The sequence below is a fragment of the Pleurodeles waltl genome, chromosome 4_1 (genome assembly GCF_031143425.1).
Source record: "Pleurodeles waltl isolate 20211129_DDA chromosome 4_1, aPleWal1.hap1.20221129, whole genome shotgun sequence".
Taxonomy (NCBI): Eukaryota; Metazoa; Chordata; class Amphibia; order Caudata; family Salamandridae; genus Pleurodeles; species Pleurodeles waltl.
This window is the reverse complement of record NC_090442.1, coordinates 892,105,698-892,128,246: the sequence shown is the minus strand read 5'-3', so window position 1 is coordinate 892,128,246 and position 22,549 is coordinate 892,105,698.

Here is a 22,549-nt window from a genome sequence, read left to right as displayed (position 1 = left end):
CGCAATATGGTATGCAGAAAGGTGTCTCATACAACTTCTGCAACTCGCAATGGGGTCGCAAAGACCCACCTCATTAACATTAATGAGGTGGGTTGCAGTTTGTGACCCCATTGCGAGTATGGGCACTCACGGGGATGGTGGCCTGCTGGAGACAGCAGACCACCATGTCCGTGACTGCTTTTTAATAAAGCAGTTTTTTTTTTTCAAAGTGCAGCCCGTTTTCCTTAAAGGAAAACGGGCTGCACTTTGAAAAAAAAAACGAAACCTTTAGTTTCGGATTTTTTCAGGGCAGGTAGTGGTCCCTTGGACCACTGCCGGCTCTGAAAAAATATTTTTTTATCCAGTCACAAAGGGGAAGGGGTCCCATGGGGACCCCTTCCCGTTTGCGACTGGGTTACCATGCACTTCAAGTGGATGGTAACTGCGATTCCAAATGGAATTGAATTGCATTGCGAGTCGCAAATAGGAAGGGAACACCCCTTCCTATTTGTGAGTCGGAAATGCATTTTGTGAGTCGGATCCGACTCGCAAAATGCATTTCTGCATAGCAAAGAGGCATTTGCGCCTCGCAAACGGCAATTTTCGCTATTTGCGAGGCGCAATCTCTTTGCTACATCTGGCCCTTAGTGTTTCCGATATCAATATTGTATTTCTCTGCCAGGTTTGATAATCTCCGATGCACCTTGCCTACTTCTTTGGTAATCTTAGGGCATAGGCATCTTAATTCTGCCTCCATGTATGACTCTAGTCTGTTTACTCCCATTGTACCTTCCACTAACTTAGCAGGTTCTGCCCCTAGTCTTACAAAGTTCAGGTATTCGTCCTGTTTTTCTTTTTCTGGTTCAGCTGTAACCACTGCAGTCTTTTGTGAAGTATAAGTCTTTTCTAACCATTCGTTTAACTGTTGGACTGTGAAACCCTGCAATGAGATATTCCCTGCATGCATCATTGGTGAATGCAAGGTGTTTATACTCATTGTCTGTGGAGTTAAAACTCCTAACCCTGCTTGACGCATTGCTTCGATGGGTGCTCCCACTGGACTAAGGTCCATTAAAGCCCTCGGTTGTTCAACTGCTTGTTCTCCTGGGGCCATAATCTGGGGGGTTCCCATAGACCCTCCTCTTATCGCATCTTAAGTCATCACTCCCTGATCACATACGCCAGGTTTACCCTGTGCATACAATGGCACTGGTGGACTGACAGTAATTGGTAATGATATGGCAGCAGGTGTCTGACCTGTACCTAAACTGCGTGGAGCAGCGACTCCATAAGTCTGCTCTAATGTACCTGGGACAGGTACTAATGGTGAACCAGTTACTGGGTTGTACCCTGGCATTAGTTGTGGTTGCGGCTGGGACACTAATTTCGGAGTTGATTCAATCTGTATTAGCTTTGGCTTTGTGTATATCGGGTCTGGCGGTACTATCAGATTTGTTGTAGTCTCAAGCACAGGGACGTCTGGGTATATTCTCTGTATCTGCGGTGGAGGCTGCAACTGTATCGATATGTCTGGTGCAGTGGGTACACTGACACCATTCTGTATCGAAACCGTATCACTAGTCTGTACCGTATCAGCAACTCCCTTTTCCTGCGTCTGGTTCCCAGGATCCATACTAGTGCTTGGAGCACTATCGCTTACCGCATAAGGTGGTGGGCGATCATGTAACAGTCTGTCCATAAATTCTTCATCGTCTGAATCATCTTCCTCTTCCCAAGATCTTTTATTTTCTTTAGATTTGCCTGAGTCTTTATCTGTTTTACATGAGTCTTTCTTTCCCTGTGTTTCTTCCCCTTGTGCTATTGCTGGAAACAGTTTTATCCCATCAACTATTCCCCTTCTCCACATTTTACTCTCATCATCCCACCTAGCTTCCGCACAAGATTTTTATGCCTTTTGCAATCTTTTCTGAAATTTCTCTTGCCTTTGTTTAAGAGCCATTAGATCCCAAACCGCTAACGCCTCATATTGTGCTGGCCTCGGAGGTGGTTTCTGTTCACTTAACATCCACCTCAGTCGTGCAAGGATCCTCGTATTGAATGTTCCATATTCTGGAAACGCTAAACATCCCTCTTTCTCTGTTAGTTTGCGCCACTGTTTCATCCATAAACAAGGAGTGACACCCTTTTCTTCCATAACTATAAAAGCTGGGGTACCTTCGGGTGGTGTCGGCTCCCCATCAGTCACTATGATATATGTATCTTCTTCAAAGCGCTCTTGAATGCTTTAACAAAATTCATTTTTTGCGGTTTTCTTTTATTTTGTATTTTAATCGGAAATTACTTAGTTCCCAGGACACTCTTCACCCGCCTTCTCAACCTATTGCCTCTCACGGACGGCAGCCAATCCGTGCGCGACCCCTCTCGACAACTGACCTATCTCAGCGCGGCACCACTGACATCACACTCACACACACTGCAGCTGACAAAGTCTTGCGGCTCGTCCGCTCCTCACTGAACCCATACAAACCCATACAAACTAATGCAATTATTGCGAGCACCTTAAATGACAACACAAATCTGCCGGTTTACTACAGGAAGGGTAACACATTCGCTTCAGAACTTTACAGAGATTTCACTTGAAGCCTCGGCCGCTACTCTCTCCTTATCAGTTCCCGCATACGCAAGCAGAATTTGACCCGCAAATTCTACTCTCGACTTGTCAATGACTCCGTCTAGTGCACTTTAGAAATTGTCAAATCTCCATCGAAGGTTTCACACATACATTATGATTCAAACTTGACTTGTCAACCACGCCCGATTGACCTATTAAACCGCACAGATTACAACATAACCCCAAGTGTCTTCCATACTTGTCTACATACTCCGGAGTCTTAGACCTCAACATGTCCGTACACAACAACCAACCACGTGGATAATTTTGAGCATTAAGCGCCACATTCACATGAAGTACGCCGACTTCCCTACTCTCATACTGCGGAGGACGCCCACTCCTCCTAAGACAACATTTACTTTGGCCTAATTACATACAAATCTTCACAATCTTCTGCAAAAGGCATAAGCTAAGCAAGCGCAAAAAACCCTAAACTACATACATTATGGCGCCGAGAACATTCCCAACTCACTTAGGCAGGCTCCGAGATCCCGGGAAAGTCATGGTGAACTGAGAAACCCGTCATACCTCCAATTTGCATTATCACAGAAAAACAAATTAAACAATGACTATCCGTCCTAGGGCCCCCAAGGGCCAAACCTTTGCTCTGCTACCAGAACTGTTAACGCGTCCCTTTATGCCAATTTTATACACATTAGGACTCGTTTTAGGCCAATGAATCTTTTGACCCAGTGCTGAGACACCGTAGGACGAGGTAACTTATCAGTATGTCGAGCAATATGTCAATAATGTCACCAATATTTATCACCGCAATATACTTTACTTTGGATAAAGACATTGATTAAACTGTCGGCGCAACCATGACCTTTCATCCATGAATAACCACACCCTTTGATAGAATTTTATGAATTTTATTCCCTATTGATTACAATCTACTAGTAAAAGTGTTAATCTGAAAACCAAAAAGCATAAGAACATAATCACAACGTGGCAGCTATAATAAGATTTCACTAATGCAAGAATCACAAACATAAGAATACAACATAGCATAAACATACTGTTGATTAGAACACAGAGAATATAATGCAGTCTCAGTTCAGCATAGCGCACCGTCAGTTTTGTCTATAAATCTCAGTCGGGGTGATTACCTAGCCTAACCACTAATTAGCATCAGCATTTTGGACTTCATGCAAAATAATTTAGAACACCAATTTAGAAAACATCTAACTATGGCCTCTATTCAAAAATACAGCAGTTGGTACCTAGAAAGAAAAAGCAAACAGACAAATTGTAATTTACATTGTCATAATTACCCTCCAGTAATAGGTCAGCACACAGGATCAGTCTTTGTCTTCAGGACATCAGTCAGATCGCCTTTAGTCTAGCTTCGCCTAAGAGACAGGGGACACTTCCCTCATAAGGAGTAGAAGTGTAAGGGCAGTCTATGGGCAATGATAATTTTATTAAGTCCCCAATCACCGAACAGAGTGACAGAGTTTCTGGATGAAATCGATAGCATTCCCTACCTAGTTCTAACGTCCTTTCTGTGACATGAGTTTTTATCACTTTTCGTAACCCCTTCCCCCAAAATTCTATTGGATATTCGCTATACCCCACTATCTTTAACCTATCAAATTATACATTAGGTAATATCAAATGTCACCCCACGATAATTTACAACACTTTGATTGGTCTTCATAATTGACGTCTTCGGAGGTGGCACATCCAGGATTAGTTCATCATTTTGGCACGTTCCTCGGGTCATAAGTTGTTCGGTCCATGGTTAAATATCCTTGAATATTTCTTTTAATCTACTTTGTTGCAAATTGTATAATAATCCATACAAAAGCAGCTAGCATGCGGATGGGAACAAAACCATTATAGTTACATGGAACGAAGTAAAAGAACAAATGCAGGGTCATGGCCCTTTGTGAGTCAGCACACTGAAAAACAGAGAAAAATGCTTTAATATGAGAGCTAGGCAGCTAAATCCGCAGCTCACGCTAACTTAAGGCCTATGGGTTTTATTGCAATATTGTAAACGCCAATATAAGCTCAATTAATTATGAAGCAAGCAATCATTTTTATAACTAACATTAGTTTGCATATGCAATGGTATTTTCACGTTTCATTGACATAACTCAAATGCACATTAAGCAAATTACTATTCATTGTCGTTTTCTATGATGCATTTGTTAGGCATTTATATAAGCATTACACTTCTAATAATTGATACATTCAAACTACGCTCTCTGAGAGGTATCAGGACTTCCTAATGCAGTCCTGAACCTAAGTTCAAAGAAGGATTATGCCATTTATTACATGTCTCCTTCTGTCTAAGAATGGTTATATGCTCACTTGTTTTTTCCAATGAGTTCAGCCTATTCGAACAAACGCATTCTGACGTGGATATTCTTTTAAGGTTTACATTTGGTTCATTCTATTCAACACTGAGTCAACTATTCTCTTGTGTAACGCGATTAAAACCTGATGCTTCGCTTTTACGCTAATTGGACCACAAAACAGCCTAAGATAAATGTTTTGTCATTGTTAATTATTTCTGAATGACTCTGACAGCATGATATGCTAGGGTTTTTAGTTTAGTTTGTCTTTATGCCTTCAATGACTCTTCCACTTATTAAAGGTAGGGAAGATGACCCCACTCTTGATATGAAGAATTGTATCAGGGAAGAAATATCTACCTTTATGTCGACATCTGCCCACAGGAAGGTCTTGTTTAGACCATTGTGGTGTGCTGGTTTGTCCCCAGGGGTTCTTCAGACGTTTATGATGTGCTGGAATGTCCAGAAGAGCTTGTTTAGACCTTTATGATATTCTGATGTATTCTAAATGGCTTTTTGGGCCATTATGATGTGATGGGGTGTCCCCAAGGGCTTCTTTACATTATTGTAATGTGGTGTCCCCTAGAGTTTATTTAGGCCATTATAATGTGCTGGGGTATCTGTAAGGGCTTGTGTTGACTATGATGATAGTCTGGTGTATTCTAAATAACTTCTTAGGCCATAATGATGTGATAGTTTATCACAAATGGCTTGTTGATACCGTTAAAATACAGAGTGCAATAAGATAATTGTCCGCAAACTGACGTAGAGCACCTTCTCCCAACTTCGTTTATCCATATTTAAAAATGTAATTTTCTGAGCATGCAGAAAAGCCACGCGCCCTGGAACTACACGATTGTTAAGCTTCAAAGATATGCAACGTTATTTCACATTACTAAAGATTTTTTTAACATTTATAGTGTGTAGCAATATTATTGGAAATTGAAAGACAAATAGACATCTGAACACAATCCTTGCATCTGACAGTGTATTTCCAGGTATCAAAGTGTCATCACAAATCAGTGAGACATGAAGAGACACGAAAGCTTCTGAAACAAAGGGAAACATTGTCACCTTGTATTAGTATCAAGATTTCTGTTTGCACTGTCCGAAACCGCATCTTGTCCGCAACACTCTCACAAATTTGGCTCTGCTGTCTGATCATCTCAGTCTTAAAGGCTTGCAGCAAACCCGATAATTAATAAGTGCATATCTATTCACAAATTACCCCTGGGCATTTTGTTTTTTCTTGCTTTCAAATTAAGAGTAAAACAAGGAAAGTGGTTTAAATTCTAAGCACCTTTCACGGTCACATTTTCATTCAGTGTTTTAAATACATTGTGAAACGTGTAGGAAGTTGGTATATGAGTCTGTTTTTATAAAGCACCTACTAAAAATACTGCTTTTTAAAAATTCTCCGCAAATGGGTCGGTATTTGTGAGAATGACAAATTATTGTTTTCTGGTAGGAGGTTAGCACCTCTTTCTGCTTCTGCAGCATCTTTTCAAGCATACCTTCAGCATCAGGAGATGTCTGCAGCTAAACATATTGGTGCCTTTCAAAGCAAAACACTTTCTGTCACCCTTGTAAATTATAGACACAGTGTCCTTCATTGCAATTTGTAATATTTGGAGTGGTAATTAGCAGCCGCCAGAAATACTTTTTCTTGGATAATTATTCCTTAACCAAAGTTGGCAATGCAGAACAATTATCTCTTTCATTAAAATGCAACAAAGGCTTCCCCTTTCTGTAACGAGCAGTAATGGCATGCATTATTATGGACCATTTATTCCCATGAAGAACAATGTGATGCTGTCCTGGATTAGGGCTGCCACTGCAATGCTTTGGAGACAAGGGTTAAGCAGCAGTCTCACAAACACATCTCACTGTGTTCAGTTCTTTTTTCTTGCCTACTATTCTTAAAAACATCCTCTATTAACATGTGGTGTTATTCTACTTTATTTACTTCGTTTTTGAGCCGGAGGAAAAAGGAGAGTTTTATACTAAGGACACTGTTAAATTCGGGTATTCTTGAAGCAAAGCAGGGAATAGATATCGAGTTGACGTATGTGTGTAGGACAGAGGTTGTGTTAAATAATAGCAACAATGTGTTTGTCCTCCAGACTGACGGTAAGGAAGGACGGTGGTTTTGAGTAACTGTTAACAGAAACTGGTGTGCAAACATGTGCCATTTAATTACATCCACAATTATAAATGTTGTTAATAACAGTACCATCAAGTCACACAACTTCACAAACTGTTTTTATTAAATGAAGATATGATATCATTAGCGTAACAAAAATTACTCAGAACCATGTTGTGCTCTCAGTGTTTTGAGGTCTGGTAGAGTGTGATGCCAGCTGAGACTGAGGCCATCTGAACAGTACTAGCGGCCTGATGTACTATTTCTATTCACAAATCAGTGATGTGCAACTTACACACTGAGCAGTTTGCTCATGGAATGCAATTTGCTATGCAAGCTTTGCTATGTGTAATAGGTCCCATTGTAAGTGATGAACTTGCAAGGTTTCGCAACACAACCTGCCTAATATATTATGAAGGTTGCATTTTGCGAAACACCCCCTGTGATTGGCTGCAAACGAAGGGGTGGAGACCTGCAAGGTACGGCAGACCTCCATCCCTGCATTTGCGTTCTCAAATCGAGTGCAACATTTTTCAAAAGCAGTCCTTGTTCATTAAAGAGACAGGAGTTGCAAAATAAAGTTTCCCATTTGTTGAACACCTGCCTGATTTCATAACGCCACTGACAAGATTCCCTTTGTGGACCATTTACCATGCCACCTCAGGGGTCTTTGACTTGATCAATGGTTTGTAACCACAATTGTGGTTGCAAATCATTGATACAATTCCATTGCGAATCCCAAATCGGAGGGTGGACTTGGGTCTTTCACGCCTCTCCTATTTGGGAATCGTAATGAATGCAAAAGCCCTTTTACTGGTCCAAATAATTTTCTGACCCTATAAGGGCTTTGATGCGTTTTACACATGTTTAAACGTGTTTAAGTCTAGGATAATGCTATATTGCAGCTATTTTATTTCACTAAGGGGATGGAGCAAATGAGTCATGATTGCCCCCCTGACTTACCATATGCTCCCCAGCGTTTCACTTTCCGCATGAAGCGTAAATAACAGTTAAATGCCAAGACACCTCAATTTTACTTTGATGCTGTGCGATGGCATTTTTTTGTACTGTGCGCTTAGAGCTCTGTGCTAGTTTTGTACATGAAAATGACAGGCTTACTTTTTCCAGCAAGTGTGAGTCCTACAACAGGCCCTGCATTTGGGAGACAGCAAATAAGTTATCAATATGCCCTGTGCCACCCAAGTAGCCACCTGCCCCCCGGCCTTACGTGTTGGTGTGGATCACATGCTTCACTTCTTCATGAGATGCTCACTATTCACAGCATTGTTGAGATGACCGGCCAAATGTTCAGTGGTCAGAAGGCCAAAACGTCAGTCAATTTTCTTTCTGTGGTAAGGGAGTGCCAAAGTTCATTTATGGCAATTTCCACAAGTGCGGTCTCCTGTGAATCACTCCCTTTAAGGTTGAATAAAAGCACGATTTGTGTCCTCTTTAAAAAGTCTGGACCAGTTGGCCTTATCCGAAATGTAGAAGGGCCGTCTGGGTTACTGAAAACATTATGAACTTGATTTAAAAGTATTATTGCTCTCATTCACCTTAACAGACAGTTATTAGGTGGTAAGGTTTCTTAGGGTGCCTTTTCTTTCTGTGCAATAAACAGTTGCTGTATAAAGGTGACGATATGGGAGGTTCTCGGTGATGAAACAGTGCAAAAAGGACCCAAGTTTATAATCTTTCTATTTACTAAGTTATATTGTTTGTACTTAATAACGTCCCTTAGGGGTCTCCTCAGTACTATGGCGCTTTTTCCTTGACCCTTGCATTGGAAAATCATTGCTAGGCCAATGGAGGTATGCACCACTGATTTTGAGCAAGCATCTGCCTGAACTTTTAGATTTACACTTGGGATGTTCCGCTTCTGCATGGAGTTGTCTGGAACTGCCTCTGCTGTAAGATCACTCATTCACCATTCAGCAGTCAATTGAGCCCCCCACTGACCCATTCATTCGCCCATTCAAAAGTGTCCCAATTCTATCGTCCCTTTCTTTGAACTATATTCCCACTTACCAACTCACCTAATTATCTATCTATTTCCCACCCACTAATAAACTCATTCACTGACCTGTACACCAATCCACTGCACACCATCTAATCTACTCATTCACCAGTCCTTACACCCATCCATTCTCCCACTCATCTATAATTCATTATGACCACTTCATTTATTTGTCCATCCATCCATCCACTTGAACACTAATCCATCCACCCACAGATTCACCCATACATCTCTCAAACCACCTCTTATCAATCATTAAATAAGTGCCTTAATTTATGAATAGAAGCCTGGAGTATTGGCTTTCCAAAGGTTTATTTTTAATATCTACCCACAAATTTCCCCCTGGCTATTAATCCTTTTTTTGAGTGTTTGGGGTAGCTCACACTTAAAACTTCATAAATAGAAGTGTGTGCGCACCAAAGTTGTATCCTTTCTTCTAACAATCTGGAGGTTACAAAAGTACCCAAGGTCTGTACATTTTCCTGGAGGTAAACTAGAAAATTTATCACACTTTTTTTAAATTTTTATGTGGGAAAAAGTGCTCTGCAAGAAAGTGGATTTTTTTTCTTCAAAAATCGCATGAATGAAATGTTTAAGGTTCAAGGATCATTATCTTCCCAATATTCATAAACAAGCAGACCTGAATCAGAATTTGTTTTACCATCGTTTGTGCATTTTCTAAGATGTTTTCAATTTTTGCTAATTTATGTGGCTTCAGCCTACTTCAGTTTATGGTGGAAACGTGTAAAACTCAAGAGTGGGCCCAAAAAGCTATGCATTTCTGAAAAGTAGACCAAATTCTTAATTCCAAAAGGAGTCATTTGTGTAGATCCCTGAGGCTTTTCCAAAGAAACTAATCCTTGATGTGAGAGGATGGGTTCTGGCCATGTAATCCACACTGATTCTTCTCTTATTTGATCACCTGGTTTTAGACCTTTTACTGTGAGGAACCCTCATAACCTGTTACTCACCCACAGCAAACTCATGGCAAATGGGCTGCACATGTCTACTGCCAGTGTCTGCCTTTTAAGATAAGGCCACTGCGACGCAGCAGGGGTGGAAGGCACTTGCCTGTTCACATGTGAACATGTGTGCAGACATCTGTGTATATGTGTGAGGGCTGTGCATGGGAGAGTCCTGTTATGTGCAGCCCAGGAACTGTGCACACATAGCCTGGTGCAGATGAGACTCTGCAGGATTCAGTATTAACCTGGGGTAGGCCTTATAATGTTGGTGTACAAACATAGGGGAAGTCAGTGTGGTTTACTGTCTTGTCAGTAGTGACACTTCATTATACACTTATGGCAAAGGCTGCCTCAGAGTGCAGCTCTGCTCCCTTGGCAAATAGACACCAGAGATGTACCGATTTAGAGTGTAACCTCTGATTAATTCTGCAAAGTCCAAAGACATTTCTGTACAGCTTGTGAGTCATCGAGGAATGTCATAGTTCTCTGTCTCAGCTCTAGATCAGAGCCCAAGTATTTTGTCACCTTGCTGGGCTGGGTTAATTACATTTATCCCCAGTGGCAGGAACAGAAGCCTCTTCACACAAACAGAGCAATTAACAATGCTTAACTCAGCTTTTGTGGAAGAAAGGGGTGTGGCAGAACGTTTTGCATTAATCAGCCAGCTATCACACTGTGCCAGGAAGGGGGCCTGCCCATGCCCACTAAACAAAGAAGGGAGCCCAGACCTCTGGACCCAAACCAGGAGGGGGCTCCCTTTGCAGATTTGCTGGGATGTCCCTGGCAGTGATATCAGCGAAGTGTGGTGCTGAGACCCCCCGAGCAGATATAGCAAGTAAAGTCTGGGTAATGCCATTTTTAAATATTTCAGTAGACTTTGCAGGAAGGACAGGATGGGGTGGAAAGTTGATGTGGCACTCCAAGATAGGCCTGCAGTGCATCTGTGCTGGAACCTTCCACCCACTTAAAAGGCCCTGCACAGGGGAGAGAGCTCTCTCTTAGGTGTGCTTTTATGCTGGACACTGGAACTTGAGGCAGCCACCATGGACAATTGGAAGGAAGAACCCCCTGATGCCCATTTGGACTAAGGACTCTGACTCTAATTGACCCCAGGACCAGTGAAGGTCTCATAAGGATCAGAAAAGCAGGTACCCTTACACCCCTGAGCACTAGTTGGGGCAATGACTAGGCCACTGCGTTAAGGAGGAGTGAGGCCGAGAGAAAAAACAAGGAGAAAGACTAGTGCAGTGAACCAGTGAAACCAGCTTCCTGAAAAGTATGTTGCCTTTAAGGCCAGGTGGCCTAAAGAAATTGCACAATGTGGCTAGGGCTTGCCACCAGGAGGAAAACAAAAAACAAAAAACAAGCAAAATGGCCCAGCGGGCCTGAAATATTAGCACAAGATGGAGTAGGACCTTTGACCACCAGTGCAGACTTGCAGTGCTTGGAGCTGTACTGCTAGGTGATTTTTATTCCCCAGGGTGGGCCAGGGCCCAGGGGCCACCGTGAGATCTTGTGCCAACAAATGGAGTCAAGAAAGAGCATGCATGAGGCCTCCCCCCCAATGCGCCCGAGGGACTACGGACCCCATTCCCCAGGCCTGTTTCATATTTGGGGGCTCACAACCTCATCTTCAGGTCCCTATTGGCTGCTGATGAGGGAAAGCACCATTGCTGTTTCCCCAGACTTGAGAATTACCAGGAGGGGCCCATGACCCCATCCCTAGGACCCGAGTGAGGATGCTGCTGGGGGACTGGTGTAGCACTCTCCCTGATGTGGCCAGTCCTTCCCACTCCCTGTGACTGGGGGAAGAGGGAGGCCACCATAAGTCACCCCCCACAAGAGACCTGCTGGCTGCACAAGGGAGTGCTGCCTACCGGGGAAGCTAGCAGGGACATCCAAGGGTTGGCTCCCTGGACTGTCCCCCAACAGAAGTGGAGTGCAGGATGCCCTGGTGGGACCACACACCCATAAACAAAGAAAAGGGTTGCGTGGTGAGATGCTGCATGGCCAAGATCAAAGGCAGAAGAAGAGCTGCACAGTATGTCTGTATGCAGTCCGAGGAGTGCCCCATAATTCCCTGAGGGCTGGCCCCGAAGACCACTGCTTTTCGCTTTGTGGTGGCCGCAGGATGATGTGGTCACCACTAAAAGGATCACACAGTGTAGGAGGCTGCAGGAGCAGTGCTGCCTCCCCCCAGCAAAGTTTTAGGATTCCCCATCCTAAAGTGGGTGGTACTCCAAAAACTGACTTCTCAGGATTGCAGGGGTATTTTTAAACACTCTTCAGGCTGGAGCATGTGCTCCTTAGCTGGGAGTGCAGCTTCCTCTAGGAAGACATCTAAGGCTGCAATCTCCATGGCCTGAAGGTGGTTAATGTGAGTTTTCATGATGCGTATTGTCTACCAGGGGAAAACATCCATGATTGCAACTATTGTGATTGAAAATGGGATGCTTTCTAGGAGCTATGTTTAATTGTGTTTTCGTGTTGTGAATTATCTCAAATTAAACAAATCATTCAGAAATGCATATACATTATTCTTGTAAAGGCTTTATTGAAATAATGATGCTGACAGCAACTCATGATTGAAGAATACATGCTTTATTGCCAATATTCAGTGACTTAATTCCAAGTTATATTCAATTATTGCATTTAAGTACAAGTGGATGTTTTGACATGTGGTGTGTTGAACTGGGACCACTTTGGAGCGTCAACGAAGATTACGCAATGTCATCAAGAAGTATTACCATCAATCTTATGTATATTTGTAAATTAATGCATAGTATTGAGTTTTGTGTGTGTGTGTGTAATAAATGTTTTTTTACTTTTTCAAAAGAAAATACACAAACTGGACAATCATTTATTGAGGGTTTTTATTGTGTGCCCACGAATGGTGATTACTAGCCCCCACCACTTCCCTTCAGTAGGTTTTAGACTGATCTGCTTCACTACCCTGAGAGACTCAAGTGCTACAGAGGGGTGTTTTGTACCTAGTGGAGGACAAATGTGGACTCATTACTTGTACGGGCCACACAACTAATGGCCTTTTTTTTTACAATTGAAATAAAACAATTATGAAAATGTGTAGGAAAAAACAACAATTTGTGACACTGTTTTAATCTGTGATATTTTAACATGATAGGCAATTTATGAAAGCAAAATACTGTTATACCTGATAGATCCTTCTGGTCATGGAGAAATATAGGATTTGTAGATTCTCCAAAAACATACGATAACCAGAGTCAATGACTGTGCTGTGCCTTATAATGATATTTCATTGTATACCAACTATACAGCAATTCATGTGGCAAAATATAGGGAATGAAAAATAGGTATGACGTAAACATATGTTTGTCTCAAATATACTGATGATAGTGTGTTTAGAAGTTGTTATGTGTATGACTCCGAATTTGTGGTTACTCATACTATTCTGTGATTCTAAGGGTATTTTGGATTTTTTTTTTCTTGCACATTGTAAGTCACATATGCAGAGAAATCCATTTGCTAAAAACAAATGTTCTACTATTCTCTGTTCCCACACATCTCCTGGTAAAAGTAGTACCCAACTTGTGTGGCTGGGACTAGCTTCCACAACACAAAATGCCCCATTGCAAGACCTGGATATATGACATTTCACCAAGTAAAATAAACATTTTTGTACAATGTGGGTAGCTGTGCAATTTTGGGCCTAGTTCAGAAATTTCTGAAAACTGAACATGAGAGATAGAGTTGAAGGTGGTGTGACCTGCATGTATCTCACACAGTTTTCAACAACCATTTACTTTACAATGTGGATAGATAAGGATTTTGGACTTGGTCTCAGATGCCACCCAAGGCAACCTACCAAACTCAGGCATATCTGAAAACTAGGCATCTGTGGAGTTCAGTGTGGTGTGACTTGCGTGGTTCTCATGGGGTTCCTTTTTGACAAGAAGCCCTTGTAAGCTTCAAGGTTTGGTCAAAACATACATTTTCCTCACATTTCTATGAAGGAAAGTTCTAGAAAATGTGGAGATTCACAAATGTCCTAGTACCCAGTGTTCTGGCACACCACCAGATAGAAACAGTACCCAACTTGTGTGGGTTAGTCTAGTACATGTGGCACAACAGGCCCCAAAACTAACTGTGGAGACATCAACCTTTCATGCCAAAAAAGTGATTTAATTTCGTAATGGGGGTTAGATGCACATTTTACCCTCTGGCCTGGTCATCACCGAGAGAAACCTTCCAAGCTCAGCTATTTTAGAAAACTAGAATCTGAAGGGACCCACAAAAAAGTAGTTTGATGTCTCCCACTGTCCCTGCTTAGATCTGTTACTGTTGTGGATACTATGCTCAACCATAAAAAGTCAGGTTGCATTTTTATTATGGCTTGAAAGGAAATGAATCATGTAAAATCCTGCGGATTCCAGAGGTTTACACTACAGAAACAGAAAAAGAATGCATGATTTTAGGCAAAGTTTAAGGTCTGCAGAGCATTGTGAATAAAAAAACATTGTGGGATCCATGCAAACCACTTTGGAATCCCCATGTGTCTAGTTTTACAAAATGCTGAGTTTGGTAAATTTCTGTGGGTGGCAGCTGAGTCTGTGCACAAAGAACTCAACTACCCATATTGCCAACATCTCAATGTTTCATTTTGGGGTTCTTGCATGGCAGCTGATAGGCTGAGCCACATAAATTAGGTCATGTTTTCAATGGGAGATGTGTAGGAACGCCAAGTGATAAGAATTTTGTAGATCCCTGAAGATTCTAGACGTGTAGGTCACAGAAATGTTAGACGATTATTTATATTAGGGATAATTTGAGGTTTGCAGGGCATTGTGGGTAAGATAACATCATGTATGGATGGGATCCATGCAAGTTACATCACCATAGACTCCTCTGTGTATCTAGTTTTCAGAAATGTCCGAATTTGGTATGCTTCCTTGGGTGGTAGACAATCCTGACCCGAATACTGCAGCCCTTCAGCATAGCAAGTAAAACAAAATTGGGATTTACCCCCATTTTGCTAGTACGTATAGAAAAACACCACCCAGAAAAATCAAAATGTCCTCTAGCTTGGCATACGGGTGGGGATGCTTTAATCCCCAGAGTAGCAGAAACACAGTTGAAACTTTAGGGGTGGAGACAGAGCCTGATGTCAGGATGGACCATACCCCACCTCAGTATTCTCTAAAAATGAATCCTGGAATCCAGTCGTCTTTCTGCCCCCCATCAGGGGCAAAGTGGGAAAGCTTGAGTTGCCCTTTTTTATGCGAGGGTACGCCCCAATGCCTGTGTGAAATGCACCCAAATCTTTATTTGCCCAAATGAAAAATTGCTGGTGTCTACCTGGCTTTCTACCCCCAAGAGGGGCAGATTACAAGCAAACCCTCAATCACAATAAACCTCCTATCTGCCTCCCATGGGGCAGAAAGGCTCTATTGCCCCTTCAGGGGTGGGAGTATGGCACAAAGCCACAATGGGTAGCACCCCATCCTTTTGGTTGTTGTGGTGACATTTTGAAATCCCTAGTGTGGGGGCAAACACTCCATCTTCCCCATGGGATGGCAAATAGAATGTATTGCCCTTTTGGGGTGGGTTTATGGACAGTTGTGTTTTTATGCTTTACTTAATGTCTGGTTTGCTCTCTGCCACCCTGGACTGAGGGTGTTGATTAGAGCAAACCACCAATCTGCCTTTCATACAGCAGGACAGTTTTACTGCTTTCTATAACCTGTGATGGGGAGGAAGTGAGGGCAAACCACCCACTCTACCTCCTGGGGGGGAGAATGACAGTGAACCCTCAATCTCCCTCCTACAAAGGCAGCATTTTTGCTTTTTGGGGTGAGGGCATGGTCATAGTTTAGGGCACTCTTCCCCCACCTCTTTGTTTTTTTTGGTGAATTAAGCCCTGGTGGCTAGTGGACTTTTTACCACACCCTGTGAGGGTAAACTGGGAGCAAACCACACAATCTTCCTCTGTGGGGGAAGACTGTAGTGCCCGCTTTTGGTTTGGGAGAAAGGCACTGTAACAGGTTGTGCCACACCCACCTCTTACCTTTTTTATTATTTCCCTGGTCTCTAGTAGGTTCTGTGCCCCATCATGGTTGGGACAGATTGGGGCAAATGCCCAATTTTCCATCCTTGGGGATGAAAGACAGTATTTTGCCTGTTAGGGTTGGGGCATGGCCCTATGGTAGGGTAGGCAACCCCTTTGTTGTTTTGTAAATGAATCCCTAGTGGCTAGAGGGCTTCCTATCCTCAGATGGGGCAAATTGGGCCATCACCAAATCTGCCTCACTGGATAGGTTGAAAGACTGTATTGCTTCTTTTTTGGGGGGAGGGGCATTGCCTAGGCCGGGGTAGGCTGCCCCACCCCTTTTGTCCATTTTTATGAATATATCCTTGGTGTCTAGCATGCTTTAAAGCCACCTGGGACGCAAATTGGGGCAAACCCCAGTTTTTTTCTGCGGGTGGCAGAGAGACTGTAAAACCCCCTTTGAGTGGGGGGTATAGCCCTATGCATGGTGGACCGTCCCCACCACTTTTTAATATTTTCAGTTGTGTCCATTGTACTTTCACCCTCGAAGGAAGCAAATTGGGTATATATACTACCAACCACCCCTCCCAGGTGAGGGTGCACATACTGAAAATATTGGGAAGCTGAGGGAGAGCACAGACCCTTGTCCAAGGGGACTTTTCTGTTGCAAAATAAATCCCTGATGTTCAGTGGAAGCTCCAGGTAATTATATCTCAGTGTAATGACTTGACGCTCTGCAGGGTTAAAGAGGTATCACAGTTTGCAGCTCCCTCTATGCTCGCTGTGGATCCAGGAAACCTTTTCTTGTGTGACCAAGGCTGGATTAACCATTAAGCAAAATAAGCAAGTGTTTATGGCATCATGGGACGGTGGCACTTCAGAAATTTTCCATTGCCGGATTTACCATTGACCATATGGTGCAAAACTGCAAATGGTGCAGCTGAACCAGGTTCCACAAAAAAGGGATCCCACAATATATGAAAGAAATACATACATATATACAGTAATAAAAATCTGAATTAAATAATAACAATAGAGGTTAATGCTATACAGTAATGTTGAGACTACAACAAAATTAGAGTCTGGTAACTGCCACATGGTATGAACTTAAAAACATGAGCAGATCTACATGTATCATTAGCTGACCAACTGTGCACTTCACCAGATGAATTTGAAAGATTTGAAGCAGCTACACAGGAAATGCTACCAGATGTTGATTACAAGGCAGCTCAAACTCGCAAATGTATCAGAAAGAAGCTACCCAATGATGGAAATGCTGCATCAGAAGTATATCTGAATGCCGGAGATAATTTTTGTATCACCACCTTTCACACAATTGTTGACTAACTTGAAAGTGAGATGAGAAAAGGAGAGATATACAAAGAAATAGGAGAGAGATTTTATTTTCTAAGTGATGTGTTGCATAATGTCACTTTATCGTCTACGGAAATTCAAAGGTATTCTCAACATTGTCAAGAAGTGATTGATGCTTACCCATAGGACCTGAACACTAATTTCTCAGCTCAGCTTCAGCAGTTTCACTCATATGTACGTGATAGGTTTGGTGCAACAAAATTTTTTAAAACAAGATTCAATCATGCTGAACTTTATACAATAATTGTAGAAGACAATATTGAGTGTGCTTTTCTAAATGTAAACATTAGCTTTCATATATTTTTAACAATAATGGTCACAAATTGGTCAGATGAGGATTTATTTTCTCAGTTGAAATATATAAAAAATCCCAACAGAACAACTATGCAACAATGCAGGTGGGATGCGTTATCTCTAATAAGTATAGAATCAGATGTTATGTTACATTAGTTTTGAGGATCTGATCAAATACTTTGCAATTAGAAAAAGCAGGACAAAACATTTCAAATATAAACAAAGTGGAAGTATAAAAATAAATATTATTTTCCATCTTATTGTAAGTTTCGTTTCATTTTGAAAAATACAATTTTATTTTAAGGTTTATTATTGTTTATATTTGAAATTAGATACATGGGGGGCATCAACATATTTTAAGTGCTTAGGGCCTCTAGAGGTCTTAATCCAACAGTGTGTGTATGACGGTCTTGCGAATGATGTAATCATGTCACTGATGTGATTGCATCATTTGCAGGATGATCACCCCACCGAGCCCAGTGCAGGAGAGTATCCTGAAAGGGGGCACCGGAGCAGCACACAACTGTTGCTGCTTGGGTGCCAGATGCTTCTTATGTAATGATAACTTTCACCACCTTCTACTAAATGTTTGCTATTTCTTAGGGCCACATGTACGAAATACAGGTTTTGCGACTCCCAATTTGTGACAGTTTCAAATGACACTGTTTGCGATTCACAAGGGGGTCACAAATTACCTACCTCATGAATATTCATGAGATAGGTCGCAATTTGTGACCCCATTGGTAATAGCCGCCCTCACACGGATGGTGGCCTGCTGGAGACAGCAGACCACCATGTCTGTGACTGCTTTTAAATAAAGCAGTTTTTTTGTTTTTAAATGCAGCCCGTTTTCCTTAAAGAAAAAAAAAAATGAAAAGTTTTCTTTTAATTTTTTCAGAGTAGGCAGTGGTCCGTAGGACCACTGCCTGCTCTGCAAAAATATTTTCTCTGCCATTAACAAAGGGGAAGTGGTCCCCTGGGGACCCCTTCCTGCTTGCGAATGAGTTGGCACCAGTTTGAAACTGGTGCTCACTGCGATTGTTTTGCGACCGCATTTGCGGTCACAAAATAATCATACATGGGTCTGCGAGTCGCAATTAGGCAACTCGCAAACCCTTTTTGCGATTCGGTACATAGATTACTAAAAAATGGGTCTGTACATCCCAAATTGCATTTTGCACGTCGTAAACAGCCCGATTCCCCATTTGCGACATGCAAAATGCTTTGTACATGTGACCCTTAGTGACGTAAAAAGGAGTTGCTATTATTGCAAGTATTGAAGGTACTCAATTTACCAATCCAGGAAGTATGAGCTTATCTTGTCCATGTTTGAAAGAGTGACTTACATTTAGGAGCAAATGTCAAAAGTGAGCATTTTACCTCCTGAGCCATCTTATTGCCTATATTACAGTTGTAAAGGTAATCAAAGAAAGAATTAAATGTACACTGAGATCCTTTCACAACAAAGAGCCAGTATATTATAAGTATAACTGTTAGAAATTGGGTTTTTGATTGAGAGGGTTGAAGACTCTTCTCAAGCAAAACCACAAACCTTGTTAATGTGAATTACAAAAGTCACAAAATTAAATTATGTTTCACCCACTGTTAGCTTGGTGCAAAAGTAGACAGGTTTAATTTAGAGGCACTGCCTGTGTTAGTTAGTTTCACACTAAATAAATACTGAATCATAATTACAGACATACAGACAGGAAAGGGGCAGGGCTGGTTTAAACAGTGACAGCTCTTGATTCACAGTCCAAACCTATGTGTATGTGGTTTATGGACTTATTAAATCAATGGTCTTTTTGGACCTGGCCCTTTCTGCAGGGTCACTCCAAAACTTTTTGCCTCCTTTTTCTTGTTTTTTCTCACCAGTTTCTGTTGGGTTTAGGACTCTGGGCACTTTACCACTGCTAACCAGTGCTAAAGTGTATATACTATCTGTTTAAATTGTATTGGTGATTGGATTATCCATACTTGGCATATTTGAATCACTAGGAAGTTCTTAGTGTATCCACTTGCCAGGCCCCAAACTTTCCTTTTTATACATGTAAGGCATCCCTAAGGTAGGCCCTAGGGAGCCACATGGGCAGGGTTCAGTATATGTTAAAGGTATGACATGTGCGGGTGAGTTTTTACATGTCCTAACAGTAAAATACTGTCAAATGTGGTTTTACTGTTGCAATGCCTAACTCTATCATAGGTTAGCATGGAAGCTGCTGGTAAATAACTTTTAAGTGCAGCTTCCATTTGAGAGAAGATTGGAATGTGGATTTTGGGGTCTCTGAACTCACAATTTAAAAATAAATATTTTAGTGAAGTTGTTTTTTAGATTGTTAGTTTGAAAATGCCACTTTTAGAAAGTAGGCATTTGCTTGCTTTAACCATTCTATGACTGCCTGTTTGTAGATATCTTGTCTTGGTCAGACTGAGAGTTGGGCATCTCCACTAGACAGTGACACAAAGGGCGCTGGGGTGTAACCTGCATATCCCGATGGGCCATCTGAGCTAGACTGGAGGGAGGAGTGGACACTTACTCCTGAAAGGGCTGTGCCTGCCTGCTCTCACACAAATCAGTTTCTAACCCCCTGTTGTGTGTCTGGAGCCAAGCCTGGGCAAGGAAGGAACCTGTACACAACAGAGGCTTTTCTTTAAAAGCAAATTCAAAGGCAGAAAGGGGTATAAGTATTGAACCCAAAACCCCAGACTTTAGATTACTTCAAGGATTAAAGCGGAACCTCTGCTAGAAGCAGAGCTGAAGAGATGAGAAGTGCTACGCCTTCTTGTGACTGTACTTTGTTGGGCTATCGTTCGGTTGCTGCTTCTGCCTCTGAAAGGGGTCAAAGACTGGACTCTGTTGTGCATTCCTGCTTAAAAGGTATCTCCAAGGGCTTGAACTGAGCTTGCCTCCTGTTTTGAAGCCTCAGGGACAGCAAAGGCTTTACCAACCAATCTGTAAGTCTACATACCGTGGCTGAGGACTGTGTTGCCAGAGGGTGCCATTTCAGTTCCTGGGCCACTGAAAGTGAATTTCTGGTAAAAATCCAGTGAAAATGATTGGACAGCAAGGACGCCGCTACATGTAACCCATGATGCTTCCTGCACCTGAAGCTATGGACCTTGCAGAAGCGCAACAACTCCACCGACATCGCCGATCCAACATCGCCGCAGCCACTGATGTCCCAAGAACTCACTACATTAGAATGTCGTAGCACTGACATTTGCAAAAACCGACTCCATTGCAGCGCCTGTGACCCTGTGACGTGATAGCGACCCTGTGAGGTCTGCCCGCAGCATTGTGACTTTGCCGGACTTGGACTTTGCCGGAGATGCCAAGGGACCAACTCCTTGCAACCAACGGTGCCAAACCTCCACCGCTCCTCAGCAAGGACCTGATGCCTCTTTGTGACATTTGCTTCGATCCTTTGCCCTGCAGCACTGGAACCGATGACACATCGGATCCAGCGATGCCTCGCTCCCCGACTCCATGCACTGGCCTGTTTTCCACCCGTTTTGCTAGGGTACTTTACCTGGGGGTCCATGTGACTCTGTGAACGGCGCCAGTGGCATGCCATTGTGGGAAACAACTCCGTCACGACGATGCTTTAACATCAGATTGCAGCATTTGTGCCTCTAAGACCTATTTTTGAATTTTTCATTGCTAAAGTCATATTTTAAAGTGGATATTTGGGATTTTCATCATATTTGGTCTTGTTTTATTTAGATAAATATTTACATTTTTCTAAACCTGTGTTGTGTCCATTTTGCAGTGTTTCCCTGTATTATTGAGTGTGCTGGTAAAAATACTTTACACATTGCTTCTGGGTTAAGCGTTTCTGCTCGTGCCATGCTACCAGGGGGGTGAGCGGGGGTTAATCCGGTGTGTTTCTCCTTTACCCTGACTAGAGTGAGGGTCCTTGCTTGGACAGGGGACAGCCTGACTACAAACCAAAGACCCCATTTCTAACAGGTCTTTTATGGCTGTGAAAGTCATAAAACATACCTTTCAACTCAACTTAATTTTAAGGGTTTCACACACTTTGAAACTGTTTTCACACTCAAGCTGAGTCATCCCATACAACTTTCCATCATTCTCCTAAACTAGTGCGGCTCCATTAACTTCAAGGGCTCACTATCCCAAATATCTGTCTTTTTCCTGATTGGAGAGTCAGCTGTTTGAGTGGTATGGATGAATGTGTTTAATATTTTGGGGTATGTGATAAATTAGGCTGCTGACTGAGTGAGATGAAACCCTACTCAAGCAACAGCCACAATCTTTATCAGGGTGAATCACAAACGTCACTGAATTAATCTGTGCTTCACCCTCTAGTTGTTTGGCCAAAAGCAGTCAGGCTTAACTTAGAGGCAATGTACAATTTATTTATGCAACACAGAAGCAGTAATAAAGTGAGAACACAACATAAGAAAAATCCCATGGCAATTTAGAAAAAGAGAGAACACTTAAAAACATTATTTGACACCAAAATGACAAAAATCAAATCAGTAGAACCAGACTTATGAATTAAAAAAAATGTTAGTAAAAACTAGCACCTAAAAGATTAACACATCAACCATGGACATCTAGTCACATGAGACTGGGGCAAAAGTCATAGCCAACCACAATGAAGCATGATTCACATACACAAAGAGGATTTTCTCACTCTCGGCTTACCTCTGGACCTAGAAGAAATTTGGAAGAAAGATGCATGTGAAGGTCAATTTGTGCAAGGCAAGACAGCTGGCATTGTCCGAGAAGGAGGCATCATTTTCGTGGAGCTATTGGATTAAATCATGGAAAAGATTTCTACATTTGAACT